The 17,986-nt window shown below is 46.6% G+C and overlaps 7 non-coding genes across 7 annotated transcripts; all 7 read left to right on the top strand.

Moving 5' to 3' along the window:
- The first annotated feature begins 1,560 nt into the window (after positions 1-1,560).
- LOC130309056 (U2 spliceosomal RNA) lies at positions 1,561-1,752 on the top strand. The gene has a single exon (XR_008857775.1). It is a non-coding gene; the product is annotated as a U2 spliceosomal RNA (small nuclear RNA).
- Positions 1,753-3,838: 2,086 nt separating this feature from the next.
- On the top strand, positions 3,839-4,029 carry LOC130309053 (U2 spliceosomal RNA). Its single transcript, XR_008857772.1, has one exon. It is a non-coding gene; the product is annotated as a U2 spliceosomal RNA (small nuclear RNA).
- A 2,098-nt stretch (positions 4,030-6,127) lies between these two features.
- Positions 6,128-6,318, top strand: LOC130309052 (U2 spliceosomal RNA). The gene has a single exon (XR_008857771.1). It is a non-coding gene; the product is annotated as a U2 spliceosomal RNA (small nuclear RNA).
- Positions 6,319-8,412: 2,094 nt separating this feature from the next.
- LOC130309027 (U2 spliceosomal RNA) lies at positions 8,413-8,603 on the top strand. The gene has a single exon (XR_008857747.1). It is a non-coding gene; the product is annotated as a U2 spliceosomal RNA (small nuclear RNA).
- Positions 8,604-10,695: 2,092 nt separating this feature from the next.
- On the top strand, positions 10,696-10,886 carry LOC130309051 (U2 spliceosomal RNA). Its single transcript, XR_008857770.1, has one exon. It is a non-coding gene; the product is annotated as a U2 spliceosomal RNA (small nuclear RNA).
- A 2,089-nt stretch (positions 10,887-12,975) lies between these two features.
- On the top strand, positions 12,976-13,166 carry LOC130309049 (U2 spliceosomal RNA). The gene has a single exon (XR_008857768.1). It is a non-coding gene; the product is annotated as a U2 spliceosomal RNA (small nuclear RNA).
- A 2,090-nt stretch (positions 13,167-15,256) lies between these two features.
- On the top strand, positions 15,257-15,447 carry LOC130309048 (U2 spliceosomal RNA). Its single transcript, XR_008857767.1, has one exon. It is a non-coding gene; the product is annotated as a U2 spliceosomal RNA (small nuclear RNA).
- The last annotated feature ends 2,539 nt before the right edge of the window (positions 15,448-17,986 follow it).

Raw genomic sequence — 17,986 nt, 5'->3', positions numbered from 1 at the left:
TGGTATTGCAAAGGCAAAGACAAATGCTTCCAGCCATCCATTGCACTAATGGATTGGTCATCAGCTGGCTGTCTATGTCCCGCATCAATATAGACCAAAGTACAGAGGGTTAGGCTATGCTATTGTGCACCTACCTGATGCATCAGAAGGTGCGAGGCCCTTGCTAAATTCTGTGCACAGACTTTGAGATCTATGCTTTAGACTGTATCTAAACCTGCTCCAACATGGACTGACATTCTGGCCTACTTTCAGCCGATGCGACTTGTCTGTCGCCTGAACAGTCGCTTTTTATGTATTCAGCACCTATGTATAATGTTGTAAAAATGCTCTAGAAGCTAAAGTCGCAGAAATGTCACACATATTTGGCCTGCAACTTTCTGTGCGACAAATTCAGACAGGAAAAATCAGTATAAATCCTTAGAAAATTATCCCCCAGTGTCTCCATCTGCTGGCGGTATTGAATAAGCATTGCTGCACTGATGGGGTATGCATTAGACGAAAAAAAAGAAGAAAAAGAAGAATAATACGCCCAGAAAAGAGGCGAAAAGGAGAAAAACGTAAAAAAACGTGAAAAAAAAGTAAGAGGAAGAGAAGGGAAAAAAAGGTGGAAATGGGTTTAAAAGTGATTTCGGCGGAGAAATATATATATATATATATATATATATATATATATATATATATATATGCGCACACACACACATAGATATAAACGTATTCTCCGTTGAGATATTGCAGCCGCTGCTGTGTCCCAGGCCCAGGAGCCTTAGCACTGTGCTGTGATGTCACTCAATACCACTGACATCACTAGGTGTAAACAACATCTCTCCTTTGCTGTGTATGTGACTATGGAGCTGTTTGGTGATGTCGTCTATTACGGCCTTCATAGAAGCAACAGGAGATTGTTGCATCCATCTTGAACCCTCAGAACTACAGTGCTATGATGTCACTCACTTCCACAGGCCTTGCAGAGTGTAAACAACAACAACCCAGCTTTGTTGTGTATGTAACCAAAGGGATTTGTGATGTCACCTAGAACCTTCACAGCAGCGACAGCTTTATGAGGAGCATCAGCACTGCTCTGCCTGAGCAGAACCATCACCGCCATAGGTTGTCAAATAACCCGGATTTAACCCACACAGGTAAGTCCAATGGGGTGCAGGCATGTCCTCTATGCTTACAGCTTCCCGTGGGTGTTGGTTTGATACCGTTTGGGGACAGCCAAGGAGGCATCTGCAGGCAACAAAGGTAGGTGTGTGCTTGTGTGTGTGTTTCCTATGCAGATCCTAAGCCCAGTGTCACATGCAAGTAGTAGGAGTAAGAAGGGTTCCTGGCAAATCCGGGTTATGGATTTGCATTTAAAAAGGCCCCGTGGGAGTGCAATGGGCCCCTGTCTTGCTGCTTAGCAATAATGGTATGGGTTTAGGTTCTGCTGTGTGTACTGGTGGTTGACTGCCCCCCAGCCCAGAGTGTGCATGGAAAATTGTCTGGCAGCCTCCCTGACAGCAAGCAGTGATAGTGCCCATGAAGGGGACCTTGTTGGGGCCCGCCCCTTTCACGGTTATCGCTTCTCGGCCTTTTGGCTAAGATCAAGTGTAGTATCTGTTCTTATCAGTTTAATATCTGATACGTCCCCTATCTGGGGGACCATATATTAAATGGATTTTTGAGAACGGGGGCCGATTTCGAAGCTTGCTTCCGTCGCCCTATGCATTGACCCGATATGGCAGTATCTTCGGGTACAGTGCACCACCCCTTACAGGGTTAAAAAGAAAGATTCCTACTTTCATTGCTACCTGCTTGCTGGCTAGCCAGCTAGCCAGCCCTGTGGGCCTTGCTGCTGCTGCAGCCAATAAACAAAAGGTGGTGCTGCTGCTGCTTCTGCTGCTTCTGCTTCTGCTTGTGTCTGGCCCCTGTTGGAGCGTCCAGGCACAGGACTTCTGCTGCTGCTGACTAAATGGCCTCCTTAATTGGATCATTTGAGTAGCCAGCACACCTGTGCAGGTAGGGCATGACATGATAGGCAGCTGCCTTGATAGCGGGTGGGTGCTGAATGTTCCTAATTGACAAAATAAGATTAATGCTTATGAAGAAATATAAAATCTCATCCCTTCCCCAATATCGCGCCACACCCCTACCCCTTAATTCCCTGGTTGAACGTGATGGACATATGTCTTTTTTCGACCGTACTAACTATGTAACTATGTAACATAACATGGGGGGGGGGGGTCTCCTGGCTGTTCACACAGGTGTGTCATTGCTGTACATTGACCATGCATTGCTTCTGTGGTATTGCAAAGGCAAAGACAAATGCTTCCAGCCATCCATTGCACTAATGGATTGGTCATCAGCTGGCTGTCTATGTCCCGCATCAATATAGACCAAAGTACAGAGGGTTAGGCTATGCTATTGTGCACCTACCTGATGCATCAGAAGGTGCGAGGCCCTTGCTAAATTCTGTGCACAGACTTTGAGATCTATGCTTTAGACTGTATCTAAACCTGCTCCAACATGGACTGACATTCTGGCCTACTTTCAGCCGATGCGACTTGTCTGTCGCTGAACAGTCGCTTTTTATGTATTCAGCACCTATGTATAATGTTGTAAAAATGCTCTAGAAGCTAAAGTCGCAGAAATGTCACACATATTTGGCCTGCAACTTTCTGTGCGACAAATTCAGACAGGAAAAATCAGTATAAATCCTTAGAAAATTATCCCCCAGTGTCTCCATCTGCTGGCGGTATTGAATAAGCATTGCTGCACTGATGGGGTATGCATTAGACGAAAAAAAAGAAGAAAAAGAAGAATAATACGCCCAGAAAAGAGGCGAAAAGGAGAAAAACGTAAAAAAACGTGAAAAAAAAGTAAGAGGAAGAGAAGGGAAAAAAAGGTGGAAATGGGTTTAAAAGTGATTTTGGCGGAGAAATATATATATATATATATATATATATATATATATATATATATATGCGCACACACACACATAGATATAAACGTATTCTCCGTTGAGATATTGCAGCCGCTGCTGTGTCCAGGCCCAGGAGCCTTAGCACTGTGCTGTGATGTCACTCAATACCACTGACATCACTAGGTGTAAACAACATCTCTCCTTTGCTGTGTATGTGACTATGGAGCTGTTTGGTGATGTCGTCTATTACGGCCTTCATAGAAGCAACAGGAGATTGTTGCATCCATCTTGAACCCTCAGAACTACAGTGCTATGATGTCACTCACTTCCACAGGCCTTGCAGAGTGTAAACAACAACAACCCAGCTTTGTTGTGTATGTAACCAAAGGGATTTGTGATGTCACCTAGAACCTTCACAGCAGCGACAGCTTTATGAGGAGCATCAGCACTGCTCTGCCTGAGCAGAACCATCACCGCCATAGGTTGTCAAATAACCCGGATTTAACCCACACAGGTAAGTCCAATGGGGTGCAGGCATGTCCTCTATGCTTACAGCTTCCCGTGGGTGTTGGTTTGATACCGTTTGGGGACAGCCAAGGAGGCATCTGCAGGCAACAAAGGTAGGTGTGTGCTTGTGTGTGTGTTTCCTATGCAGATCCTAAGCCCAGTGTCACATGCAAGTAGGAGGAGTAAGAAGGGTTCCTGGCAAATCCGGGTTATGGATTGCATTTAAAAAGGCCCCGTGGGAGTGCAATGGGCCCCTGTCTTGCTGCTTAGCAATAATGGTATGGGTTTAGGTTCTGCTGTGTGTACTGGTGGTTGACTGCCCCCCAGCCCAGAGTGTGCATGGAAAATTGTCTGGCAGCCTCCCTGACAGCAAGCAGTGATAGTGCCCATGAAGGGGACCTTGTTGGGCCCGCCCCTTTCACGGTTATCGCTTCTCGGCCTTTTGGCTAAGATCAAGTGTAGTATCTGTTCTTATCAGTTTAATATCTGATACGTCCCCTATCTGGGGACCATATATTAAATGGATTTTTGAGAACGGGGGCCGATTTCGAAGCTTGCTTCCGTCGCCCTATGCATTGACCCGATATGGCAGTATCTTCGGGTACAGTGCACCACCCCCTTACAGGGTTAAAAAGAAAGATTCCTACTTTCATTGCTACCTGCTTGCTGGCTAGCCAGCTAGCCAGCCCTGTGGGCCTTGCTGCTGCTGCAGCCAATAAACAAAAGGTGGTGCTGCTGCTGCTTCTGCTGCTTCTGCTTCTGCTTGTGTCTGGCCCCTGTTGGAGCGTCCAGGCACAGGACTTCTGCTGCTGCTGACTAAATGGCCTCCTTAATTGGATCATTTGAGTAGCCAGCACACCTGTGCAGGTAGGGCATGACATGATAGGCAGCTGCCTTGATAGCGGGTGGGTGCTGAATGTTCCTAATTGACAAAATAAGATTAATGCTTATGAAGAAATATAAAATCTCATCCCTTCCCCAATATCGCGCCACACCCCTACCCCTTAATTCCCTGGTTGAACGTGATGGACATATGTCTTTTTTCGACCGTACTAACTATGTAACTATGTAACATAACATGGGGGGGGGGGGGTCTCCTGGCTGTTCACACAGGTGTGTCATTGCTGTACATTGACCATGCATTGCTTCTGTGGTATTGCAAAGGCAAAGACAAATGCTTCCAGCCATCCATTGCACTAATGGATTGGTCATCAGCTGGCTGTCTATGTCCCGCATCAATATAGACCAAAGTACAGAGGGTTAGGCTATGCTATTGTGCACCTACCTGATGCATCAGAAGGTGCGAGGCCCTTGCTAAATTCTGTGCACAGACTTTGAGATCTATGCTTTAGACTGTATCTAAACCTGCTCCAACATGGACTGACATTCTGGCCTACTTTCAGCCGATGCGACTTGTCTGTCGCTGAACAGTCGCTTTTTATGTATTCAGCACCTATGTATAATGTTGTAAAAATGCTCTAGAAGCTAAAGTCGCAGAAATGTCACACATATTTGGCCTGCAACTTTCTGTGCGACAAATTCAGACAGGAAAAATCAGTATAAATCCTTAGAAAATTATCCCCCAGTGTCTCCATCTGCTGGCGGTATTGAATAAGCATTGCTGCACTGATGGGGTATGCATTAGACGAAAAAAAAGAAGAAAAAGAAGAATAATACGCCCAGAAAAGAGGCGAAAAGGAGAAAAACGTAAAAAAACGTGAAAAAAAAGTAAGAGGAAGAGAAGGGAAAAAAAGGTGGAAATGGGTTTAAAAGTGATTTCGGCGGAGAAATATATATATATATATATATATATATATATATATATATATATATATATATATATGCGCACACACACACATAGATATAAACGTATTCTCCGTTGAGATATTGCAGCCGCTGCTGTGTCCAGGCCCAGGAGCCTTAGCACTGTGCTGTGATGTCACTCAATACCACTGACATCACTAGGTGTAAACAACATCTCTCCTTTGCTGTGTATGTGACTATGGAGCTGTTTGGTGATGTCGTCTATTACGGCCTTCATAGAAGCAACAGGAGATTGTTGCATCCATCTTGAACCCTCAGAACTACAGTGCTATGATGTCACTCACTTCCACAGGCCTTGCAGAGTGTAAACAACAACAACCCAGCTTTGTTGTGTATGTAACCAAAGGGATTTGTGATGTCACCTAGAACCTTCACAGCAGCGACAGCTTTATGAGGAGCATCAGCACTGCTCTGCCTGAGCAGAACCATCACCGCCATAGGTTGTCAAATAACCCGGATTTAACCCACACAGGTAAGTCCAATGGGGTGCAGGCATGTCCTCTATGCTTACAGCTTCCCGTGGGTGTTGGTTTGATACCGTTTGGGGACAGCCAAGGAGGCATCTGCAGGCAACAAAGGTAGGTGTGTGCTTGTGTGTGTGTTTCCTATGCAGATCCTAAGCCCAGTGTCACATGCAAGTAGGAGGAGTAAGAAGGGTTCCTGGCAAATCCGGGTTATGGATTGCATTTAAAAAGGCCCCGTGGGAGTGCAATGGGCCCCTGTCTTGCTGCTTAGCAATAATGGTATGGGTTTAGGTTCTGCTGTGTGTACTGGTGGTTGACTGCCCCCCAGCCCAGAGTGTGCATGGAAAATTGTCTGGCAGCCTCCCTGACAGCAAGCAGTGATAGTGCCCATGAAGGGGACCTTGTTGGGCCCGCCCCTTTCACGGTTATCGCTTCTCGGCCTTTTGGCTAAGATCAAGTGTAGTATCTGTTCTTATCAGTTTAATATCTGATACGTCCCCTATCTGGGGACCATATATTAAATGGATTTTTGAGAACGGGGGCCGATTTCGAAGCTTGCTTCCGTCGCCCTATGCATTGACCCGATATGGCAGTATCTTCGGGTACAGTGCACCACCCCCTTACAGGGTTAAAAAGAAAGATTCCTACTTTCATTGCTACCTGCTTGCTGGCTAGCCAGCTAGCCAGCCCTGTGGGCCTTGCTGCTGCTGCAGCCAATAAACAAAAGGTGGTGCTGCTGCTGCTTCTGCTGCTTCTGCTTCTGCTTGTGTCTGGCCCCTGTTGGAGCGTCCAGGCACAGGACTTCTGCTGCTGCTGACTAAATGGCCTCCTTAATTGGATCATTTGAGTAGCCAGCACACCTGTGCAGGTAGGGCATGACATGATAGGCAGCTGCCTTGATAGCGGGTGGGTGCTGAATGTTCCTAATTGACAAAATAAGATTAATGCTTATGAAGAAATATAAAATCTCATCCCTTCCCCAATATCGCGCCACACCCCTACCCCTTAATTCCCTGGTTGAACGTGATGGACATATGTCTTTTTTCGACCGTACTAACTATGTAACTATGTAACATAACATGGGGGGGGGGGGGGGTCTCCTGGCTGTTCACACAGGTGTGTCATTGCTGTACATTGACCATGCATTGCTTCTGTGGTATTGCAAAGGCAAAGACAAATGCTTCCAGCCATCCATTGCACTAATGGATTGGTCATCAGCTGGCTGTCTATGTCCCGCATCAATATAGACCAAAGTACAGAGGGTTAGGCTATGCTATTGTGCACCTACCTGATGCATCAGAAGGTGCGAGGCCCTTGCTAAATTCTGTGCACAGACTTTGAGATCTATGCTTTAGACTGTATCTAAACCTGCTCCAACATGGACTGACATTCTGGCCTACTTTCAGCCGATGCGACTTGTCTGTCGCTGAACAGTCGCTTTTTATGTATTCAGCACCTATGTATAATGTTGTAAAAATGCTCTAGAAGCTAAAGTCGCAGAAATGTCACACATATTTGGCCTGCAACTTTCTGTGCGACAAATTCAGACAGGAAAAATCAGTATAAATCCTTAGAAAATTATCCCCCAGTGTCTCCATCTGCTGGCGGTATTGAATAAGCATTGCTGCACTGATGGGGTATGCATTAGACGAAAAAAAAGAAGAAAAAGAAGAATAATACGCCCAGAAAAGAGGCGAAAAGGAGAAAAACGTAAAAAAACGTGAAAAAAAAGTAAGAGGAAGAGAAGGGAAAAAAAGGTGGAAATGGGTTTAAAAGTGATTTCGGCGGAGAAATATATATATATATATATATATATATATATATATATATATATATATATGCGCACACACACACATAGATATAAACGTATTCTCCGTTGAGATATTGCAGCCGCTGCTGTGTCCAGGCCCAGGAGCCTTAGCACTGTGCTGTGATGTCACTCAATACCACTGACATCACTAGGTGTAAACAACATCTCTCCTTTGCTGTGTATGTGACTATGGAGCTGTTTGGTGATGTCGTCTATTACGGCCTTCATAGAAGCAACAGGAGATTGTTGCATCCATCTTGAACCCTCAGAACTACAGTGCTATGATGTCACTCACTTCCACAGGCCTTGCAGAGTGTAAACAACAACAACCCAGCTTTGTTGTGTATGTAACCAAAGGGATTTGTGATGTCACCTAGAACCTTCACAGCAGCGACAGCTTTATGAGGAGCATCAGCACTGCTCTGCCTGAGCAGAACCATCACCGCCATAGGTTGTCAAATAACCCGGATTTAACCCACACAGGTAAGTCCAATGGGGTGCAGGCATGTCCTCTATGCTTACAGCTTCCCGTGGGTGTTGGTTTGATACCGTTTGGGGACAGCCAAGGAGGCATCTGCAGGCAACAAAGGTAGGTGTGTGCTTGTGTGTGTGTTTCCTATGCAGATCCTAAGCCCAGTGTCACATGCAAGTAGGAGGAGTAAGAAGGGTTCCTGGCAAATCCGGGTTATGGATTGCATTTAAAAAGGCCCCGTGGGAGTGCAATGGGCCCCTGTCTTGCTGCTTAGCAATAATGGTATGGGTTTAGGTTCTGCTGTGTGTACTGGTGGTTGACTGCCCCCCAGCCCAGAGTGTGCATGGAAAATTGTCTGGCAGCCTCCCTGACAGCAAGCAGTGATAGTGCCCATGAAGGGGACCTTGTTGGGCCCGCCCCTTTCACGGTTATCGCTTCTCGGCCTTTTGGCTAAGATCAAGTGTAGTATCTGTTCTTATCAGTTTAATATCTGATATGTCCCCTATCTGGGGACCATATATTAAATGGATTTTTGAGAACGGGGGCCGATTTCGAAGCTTGCTTCCGTCGCCCTATGCATTGACCCGATATGGCAGTATCTTCGGGTACAGTGCACCACCCCCTTACAGGGTTAAAAAGAAAGATTCCTACTTTCATTGCTACCTGCTTGCTGGCTAGCCAGCTAGCCAGCCCTGTGGGCCTTGCTGCTGCTGCAGCCAATAAACAAAAGGTGGTGCTGCTGCTGCTTCTGCTGCTTCTGCTTCTGCTTGTGTCTGGCCCCTGTTGGAGCGTCCAGGCACAGGACTTCTGCTGCTGCTGACTAAATGGCCTCCTTAATTGGATCATTTGAGTAGCCAGCACACCTGTGCAGGTAGGGCATGACATGATAGGCAGCTGCCTTGATAGCGGGTGGGTGCTGAATGTTCCTAATTGACAAAATAAGATTAATGCTTATGAAGAAATATAAAATCTCATCCCTTCCCCAATATCGCGCCACACCCCTACCCCTTAATTCCCTGGTTGAACGTGATGGACATATGTCTTTTTTCGACCGTACTAACTATGTAACTATGTAACATAACATGGGGGGGGGGGGGGGTCTCCTGGCTGTTCACACAGGTGTGTCATTGCTGTACATTGACCATGCATTGCTTCTGTGGTATTGCAAAGGCAAAGACAAATGCTTCCAGCCATCCATTGCACTAATGGATTGGTCATCAGCTGGCTGTCTATGTCCCGCATCAATATAGACCAAAGTACAGAGGGTTAGGCTATGCTATTGTGCACCTACCTGATGCATCAGAAGGTGCGAGGCCCTTGCTAAATTCTGTGCACAGACTTTGAGATCTATGCTTTAGACTGTATCTAAACCTGCTCCAACATGGACTGACATTCTGGCCTACTTTCAGCCGATGCGACTTGTCTGTCGCTGAACAGTCGCTTTTTATGTATTCAGCACCTATGTATAATGTTGTAAAAATGCTCTAGAAGCTAAAGTCGCAGAAATGTCACACATATTTGGCCTGCAACTTTCTGTGCGACAAATTCAGACAGGAAAAATCAGTATAAATCCTTAGAAAATTATCCCCCAGTGTCTCCATCTGCTGGCGGTATTGAATAAGCATTGCTGCACTGATGGGGTATGCATTAGACGAAAAAAAAGAAGAAAAAGAAGAATAATACGCCCAGAAAAGAGGCGAAAAGGAGAAAAACGTAAAAAAACGTGAAAAAAAAGTAAGAGGAAGAGAAGGGAAAAAAAGGTGGAAATGGGTTTAAAAGTGATTTCGGCGGAGAAATATATATATATATATATATATATATATATATATATATATATATATGCGCACACACACACATAGATATAAACGTATTCTCCGTTGAGATATTGCAGCCGCTGCTGTGTCCAGGCCCAGGAGCCTTAGCACTGTGCTGTGATGTCACTCAATACCACTGACATCACTAGGTGTAAACAACATCTCTCCTTTGCTGTGTATGTGACTATGGAGCTGTTTGGTGATGTCGTCTATTACGGCCTTCATAGAAGCAACAGGAGATTGTTGCATCCATCTTGAACCCTCAGAACTACAGTGCTATGATGTCACTCACTTCCACAGGCCTTGCAGAGTGTAAACAACAACAACCCAGCTTTGTTGTGTATGTAACCAAAGGGATTTGTGATGTCACCTAGAACCTTCACAGCAGCGACAGCTTTATGAGGAGCATCAGCACTGCTCTGCCTGAGCAGAACCATCACCGCCATAGGTTGTCAAATAACCCGGATTTAACCCACACAGGTAAGTCCAATGGGGTGCAGGCATGTCCTCTATGCTTACAGCTTCCCGTGGGTGTTGGTTTGATACCGTTTGGGGACAGCCAAGGAGGCATCTGCAGGCAACAAAGGTAGGTGTGTGCTTGTGTGTGTGTTTCCTATGCAGATCCTAAGCCCAGTGTCACATGCAAGTAGGAGGAGTAAGAAGGGTTCCTGGCAAATCCGGGTTATGGATTGCATTTAAAAAGGCCCCGTGGGAGTGCAATGGGCCCCTGTCTTGCTGCTTAGCAATAATGGTATGGGTTTAGGTTCTGCTGTGTGTACTGGTGGTTGACTGCCCCCCAGCCCAGAGTGTGCATGGAAAATTGTCTGGCAGCCTCCCTGACAGCAAGCAGTGATAGTGCCCATGAAGGGGACCTTGTTGGGCCCGCCCCTTTCACGGTTATCGCTTCTCGGCCTTTTGGCTAAGATCAAGTGTAGTATCTGTTCTTATCAGTTTAATATCTGATACGTCCCCTATCTGGGGACCATATATTAAATGGATTTTTGAGAACGGGGGCCGATTTCGAAGCTTGCTTCCGTCGCCCTATGCATTGACCCGATATGGCAGTATCTTCGGGTACAGTGCACCACCCCCTTACAGGGTTAAAAAGAAAGATTCCTACTTTCATTGCTACCTGCTTGCTGGCTAGCCAGCTAGCCAGCCCTGTGGGCCTTGCTGCTGCTGCAGCCAATAAACAAAAGGTGGTGCTGCTGCTGCTTCTGCTGCTTCTGCTTCTGCTTGTGTCTGGCCCCTGTTGGAGCGTCCAGGCACAGGACTTCTGCTGCTGCTGACTAAATGGCCTCCTTAATTGGATCATTTGAGTAGCCAGCACACCTGTGCAGGTAGGGCATGACATGATAGGCAGCTGCCTTGATAGCGGGTGGGTGCTGAATGTTCCTAATTGACAAAATAAGATTAATGCTTATGAAGAAATATAAAATCTCATCCCTTCCCCAATATCGCGCCACACCCCTACCCCTTAATTCCCTGGTTGAACGTGATGGACATATGTCTTTTTTCGACCGTACTAACTATGTAACTATGTAACATAACATGGGGGGGGGGGGGTCTCCTGGCTGTTCACACAGGTGTGTCATTGCTGTACATTGACCATGCATTGCTTCTGTGGTATTGCAAAGGCAAAGACAAATGCTTCCAGCCATCCATTGCACTAATGGATTGGTCATCAGCTGGCTGTCTATGTCCCGCATCAATATAGACCAAAGTACAGAGGGTTAGGCTATGCTATTGTGCACCTACCTGATGCATCAGAAGGTGCGAGGCCCTTGCTAAATTCTGTGCACAGACTTTGAGATCTATGCTTTAGACTGTATCTAAACCTGCTCCAACATGGACTGACATTCTGGCCTACTTTCAGCCGATGCGACTTGTCTGTCGCTGAACAGTCGCTTTTTATGTATTCAGCACCTATGTATAATGTTGTAAAAATGCTCTAGAAGCTAAAGTCGCAGAAATGTCACACATATTTGGCCTGCAACTTTCTGTGCGACAAATTCAGACAGGAAAAATCAGTATAAATCCTTAGAAAATTATCCCCCAGTGTCTCCATCTGCTGGCGGTATTGAATAAGCATTGCTGCACTGATGGGGTATGCATTAGACGAAAAAAAAGAAGAAAAAGAAGAATAATACGCCCAGAAAAGAGGCGAAAAGGAGAAAAACGTAAAAAAACGTGAAAAAAAAGTAAGAGGAAGAGAAGGGAAAAAAAGGTGGAAATGGGTTTAAAAGTGATTTCGGCGGAGAATATATATATATATATATATATATATATATATATATATATATATATGCGCACACACACACATAGATATAAACGTATTCTCCGTTGAGATATTGCAGCCGCTGCTGTGTCCAGGCCCAGGAGCCTTAGCACTGTGCTGTGATGTCACTCAATACCACTGACATCACTAGGTGTAAACAACATCTCTCCTTTGCTGTGTATGTGACTATGGAGCTGTTTGGTGATGTCGTCTATTACGGCCTTCATAGAAGCAACAGGAGATTGTTGCATCCATCTTGAACCCTCAGAACTACAGTGCTATGATGTCACTCACTTCCACAGGCCTTGCAGAGTGTAAACAACAACAACCCAGCTTTGTTGTGTATGTAACCAAAGGGATTTGTGATGTCACCTAGAACCTTCACAGCAGCGACAGCTTTATGAGGAGCATCAGCACTGCTCTGCCTGAGCAGAACCATCACCGCCATAGGTTGTCAAATAACCCGGATTTAACCCACACAGGTAAGTCCAATGGGGTGCAGGCATGTCCTCTATGCTTACAGCTTCCCGTGGGTGTTGGTTTGATACCGTTTGGGGACAGCCAAGGAGGCATCTGCAGGCAACAAAGGTAGGTGTGTGCTTGTGTGTGTGTTTCCTATGCAGATCCTAAGCCCAGTGTCACATGCAAGTAGGAGGAGTAAGAAGGGTTCCTGGCAAATCCGGGTTATGGATTGCATTTAAAAAGGCCCCGTGGGAGTGCAATGGGCCCCTGTCTTGCTGCTTAGCAATAATGGTATGGGTTTAGGTTCTGCTGTGTGTACTGGTGGTTGACTGCCCCCCAGCCCAGAGTGTGCATGGAAAATTGTCTGGCAGCCTCCCTGACAGCAAGCAGTGATAGTGCCCATGAAGGGGACCTTGTTGGGCCCGCCCCTTTCACGGTTATCGCTTCTCGGCCTTTTGGCTAAGATCAAGTGTAGTATCTGTTCTTATCAGTTTAATATCTGATACGTCCCCTATCTGGGGACCATATATTAAATGGATTTTTGAGAACGGGGGCCGATTTCGAAGCTTGCTTCCGTCGCCCTATGCATTGACCCGATATGGCAGTATCTTCGGGTACAGTGCACCACCCCCTTACAGGGTTAAAAAGAAAGATTCCTACTTTCATTGCTACCTGCTTGCTGGCTAGCCAGCTAGCCAGCCCTGTGGGCCTTGCTGCTGCTGCAGCCAATAAACAAAAGGTGGTGCTGCTGCTGCTTCTGCTGCTTCTGCTTCTGCTTGTGTCTGGCCCCTGTTGGAGCGTCCAGGCACAGGACTTCTGCTGCTGCTGACTAAATGGCCTCCTTAATTGGATCATTTGAGTAGCCAGCACACCTGTGCAGGTAGGGCATGACATGATAGGCAGCTGCCTTGATAGCGGGTGGGTGCTGAATGTTCCTAATTGACAAAATAAGATTAATGCTTATGAAGAAATATAAAATCTCATCCCTTCCCCAATATCGCGCCACACCCCTACCCCTTAATTCCCTGGTTGAACGTGATGGACATATGTCTTTTTTCGACCGTACTAACTATGTAACTATGTAACATAACATGGGGGGGGGGGGGTCTCCTGGCTGTTCACACAGGTGTGTCATTGCTGTACATTGACCATGCATTGCTTCTGTGGTATTGCAAAGGCAAAGACAAATGCTTCCAGCCATCCATTGCACTAATGGATTGGTCATCAGCTGGCTGTCTATGTCCCGCATCAATATAGACCAAAGTACAGAGGGTTAGGCTATGCTATTGTGCACCTACCTGATGCATCAGAAGGTGCGAGGCCCTTGCTAAATTCTGTGCACAGACTTTGAGATCTATGCTTTAGACTGTATCTAAACCTGCTCCAACATGGACTGACATTCTGGCCTACTTTCAGCCGATGCGACTTGTCTGTCGCTGAACAGTCGCTTTTTATGTATTCAGCACCTATGTATAATGTTGTAAAAATGCTCTAGAAGCTAAAGTCGCAGAAATGTCACACATATTTGGCCTGCAACTTTCTGTGCGACAAATTCAGACAGGAAAAATCAGTATAAATCCTTAGAAAATTATCCCCCAGTGTCTCCATCTGCTGGCGGTATTGAATAAGCATTGCTGCACTGATGGGGTATGCATTAGACGAAAAAAAAGAAGAAAAAGAAGAATAATACGCCCAGAAAAGAGGCGAAAAGGAGAAAAACGTAAAAAAACGTGAAAAAAAAGTAAGAGGAAGAGAAGGGAAAAAAAGGTGGAAATGGGTTTAAAAGTGATTTCGGCGGAGAAATATATATATATATATATATATATATATATATATATATATATATATGCGCACACACACACATAGATATAAACGTATTCTCCGTTGAGATATTGCAGCCGCTGCTGTGTCCAGGCCCAGGAGCCTTAGCACTGTGCTGTGATGTCACTCAATACCACTGACATCACTAGGTGTAAACAACATCTCTCCTTTGCTGTGTATGTGACTATGGAGCTGTTTGGTGATGTCGTCTATTACGGCCTTCATAGAAGCAACAGGAGATTGTTGCATCCATCTTGAACCCTCAGAACTACAGTGCTATGATGTCACTCACTTCCACAGGCCTTGCAGAGTGTAAACAACAACAACCCAGCTTTGTTGTGTATGTAACCAAAGGGATTTGTGATGTCACCTAGAACCTTCACAGCAGCGACAGCTTTATGAGGAGCATCAGCACTGCTCTGCCTGAGCAGAACCATCACCGCCATAGGTTGTCAAATAACCCGGATTTAACCCACACAGGTAAGTCCAATGGGGTGCAGGCATGTCCTCTATGCTTACAGCTTCCCGTGGGTGTTGGTTTGATACCGTTTGGGGACAGCCAAGGAGGCATCTGCAGGCAACAAAGGTAGGTGTGTGCTTGTGTGTGTGTTTCCTATGCAGATCCTAAGCCCAGTGTCACATGCAAGTAGGAGGAGTAAGAAGGGTTCCTGGCAAATCCGGGTTATGGATTGCATTTAAAAAGGCCCCGTGGGAGTGCAATGGGCCCCTGTCTTGCTGCTTAGCAATAATGGTATGGGTTTAGGTTCTGCTGTGTGTACTGGTGGTTGACTGCCCCCCAGCCCAGAGTGTGCATGGAAAATTGTCTGGCAGCCTCCCTGACAGCAAGCAGTGATAGTGCCCATGAAGGGGACCTTGTTGGGCCCGCCCCTTTCACGGTTATCGCTTCTCGGCCTTTTGGCTAAGATCAAGTGTAGTATCTGTTCTTATCAGTTTAATATCTGATACGTCCCCTATCTGGGGACCATATATTAAATGGATTTTTGAGAACGGGGGCCGATTTCGAAGCTTGCTTCCGTCGCCCTATGCATTGACCCGATATGGCAGTATCTTCGGGTACAGTGCACCACCCCCTTACAGGGTTAAAAAGAAAGATTCCTACTTTCATTGCTACCTGCTTGCTGGCTAGCCAGCTAGCCAGCCCTGTGGGCCTTGCTGCTGCTGCAGCCAATAAACAAAAGGTGGTGCTGCTGCTGCTTCTGCTGCTTCTGCTTCTGCTTGTGTCTGGCCCCTGTTGGAGCGTCCAGGCACAGGACTTCTGCTGCTGCTGACTAAATGGCCTCCTTAATTGGATCATTTGAGTAGCCAGCACACCTGTGCAGGTAGGGCATGACATGATAGGCAGCTGCCTTGATAGCGGGTGGGTGCTGAATGTTCCTAATTGACAAAATAAGATTAATGCTTATGAAGAAATATAAAATATGTAACTATGTAACATAACATGGGGGGGGGGGGGGTCTCCTGGCTGTTCACACAGGTGTGTCATTGCTGTACATTGACCATGCATTGCTTCTGTGGTATTGCAAAGGCAAAGACAAATGCTTCCAGCCATCCATTGCACTAATGGATTGGTCATCAGCTGGCTGTCTATGTCCCGCATCAATATAGACCAAAGTACAGAGGGTTAGGCTATGCTATTGTGCACCTACCTGATGCATCAGAAGGTGCGAGGCCCTTGCTAAATTCTGTGCACAGACTTTGAGATCTATGCTTTAGACTGTATCTAAACCTGCTCCAACATGGACTGACATTCTGGCCTACTTTCAGCCGATGCGACTTGTCTGTCGCTGAACAGTCGCTTTTTATGTATTCAGCACCTATGTATAATGTTGTAAAAATGCTCTAGAAGCTAAAGTCGTAGAAATGTCACACATATTTGGCCTGCAACTTTCTGTGCGACAAATTCAGACAGGAAAAATCAGTATAAATCCTTAGAAAATTATCCCCCAGTGTCTCCATCTGCTGGCGGTATTGAATAAGCATTGCTGCACTGATGGGGTATGCATTAGACGAAAAAAAAGAAGAAAAAGAAGAATAATACGCCCAGAAAAGAGGCGAAAAGGAGAAAAACGTAAAAAAACGTGAAAAAAAAGTAAGAGGAAGAGAAGGGAAAAAAAGGTGGAAATGGGTTTAAAAGTGATTTCGGCGGAGAAATATATATATATATATATTGTCACGATGCCGGCTGGCAGGTAGTGGATCCTCTGTGCCAGAGAGGGATTGGCGTGGACCGTGCTAGAGGATCGGTTCTAAGTCACTACTGGTTTTCACCAGAGCCCGCCGCAAAGCGGGATGGTCTTGCTGCGGCGGTAGTGACCAGGTCGTATCCCCTAGCAACGGCTCAACCTCTCTGGCTGCTGAAGATAGGCGCGGTACAAGGGAGTAGACAGAAGCAAGGTCGGACGTAGCAGAAGGTCGGGGCAGGCAGCAAGGATCGTAGTCAGGGGCAACGGCAGGAGGTCTGGAACACAGGCTAGGAACACACAAGGAAACGCTTTCACTGGCACTAAGGCAACAAGATCCGGCGAGGGAGTGAAGGGGAAGTGAGGTGATATAGGGAAGTGCACAGGTGTAAACACTAACTGGAACCACTGCGCCAATCAGCGGCGCAGTGGCCCTTTAAATCGCAAAGACCCGGCGCGCGCGCGCCCTAGGGAGCGGGGCCGCGCGCGCCGGGACAGAACTGACGGAGAGCGAGTCAGGTACGGGAGCCGGGGTGCGCATCGCGAGCGGGCGCTACCCGCATCGCGAATCGCATCCCGGCCAGAGGCGGTATCGCAGCGCCCCGGGTCCGTGGAACCGACCGGAGCGCTGCAGTGAGAGGAGTGTAGCGAGCGCTCCGGGGAGGAGCGGGGACCCGGAGCGCTCGGCGTAACAGTACCCCCCCCCTTGGGTCTCCCCCTCTTCTTGGAGCCTGAGAACCTGAGGACCAGACTTTTGTCCAGGATATTGTCCTCAGGTTCCCAGGACCTCTCTTCTGGACCACAACCCTCCCAATCCACTAAAAAGAAGGTTTTCCCTCTGACCTTTTTAGATGCTAAAATTTCTTTGACGGAGAAGATGTCCGAGGAGCCGGAGACAGGAGTGGGGGGAACAGATTTGGGAGAGAAACGGTTAATGATAAGTGGTTTAAGAAGAGAAACATGAAAGGCATTAGGAATACGAAGAGAAGGAGGAAGAAGAAGTTTGTAAGAGACAGGATTAATCTGGCGCAAAATCTTGAAAGGACCAAGATAGCGTGGTCCCAACTTATAGCTAGGGACACGGAAGCGGACATATTTGGCGGAGAGCCATACCTTGTCTCCAGGGGAAAAAATGGGAGGAGCTCTTCTTTTCTTATCCGCGAATCTCTTCATGCGTGAAGAAGCCTGTAAGAGAGAATTTTGGGTCTCTCTCCATATGATGGAGAGATCACGAGAAATTTCATCCACAGCGGGCAGACCAGAGGGCAAGGGGGTAGGGAGGGGGGGAAGAGGGTGACGGCCGTACACCACGAAAAACGGGGATTTGGAGGAAGATTCAGAGATTCTGAAATTATACGAGAATTCGGCCCAAGGTAGAAGATCTGCCCAGTCATCCTGGCGGGAGGAAACAAAATGTCGTAAATAGTC

Source organism: Hyla sarda, unplaced genomic scaffold (assembly GCF_029499605.1).
Source record: "Hyla sarda isolate aHylSar1 unplaced genomic scaffold, aHylSar1.hap1 scaffold_1504, whole genome shotgun sequence".
Taxonomy (NCBI): Eukaryota; Metazoa; Chordata; class Amphibia; order Anura; family Hylidae; genus Hyla; species Hyla sarda.
This window is presented reverse-complemented; position numbering and strand designations above follow the sequence as displayed.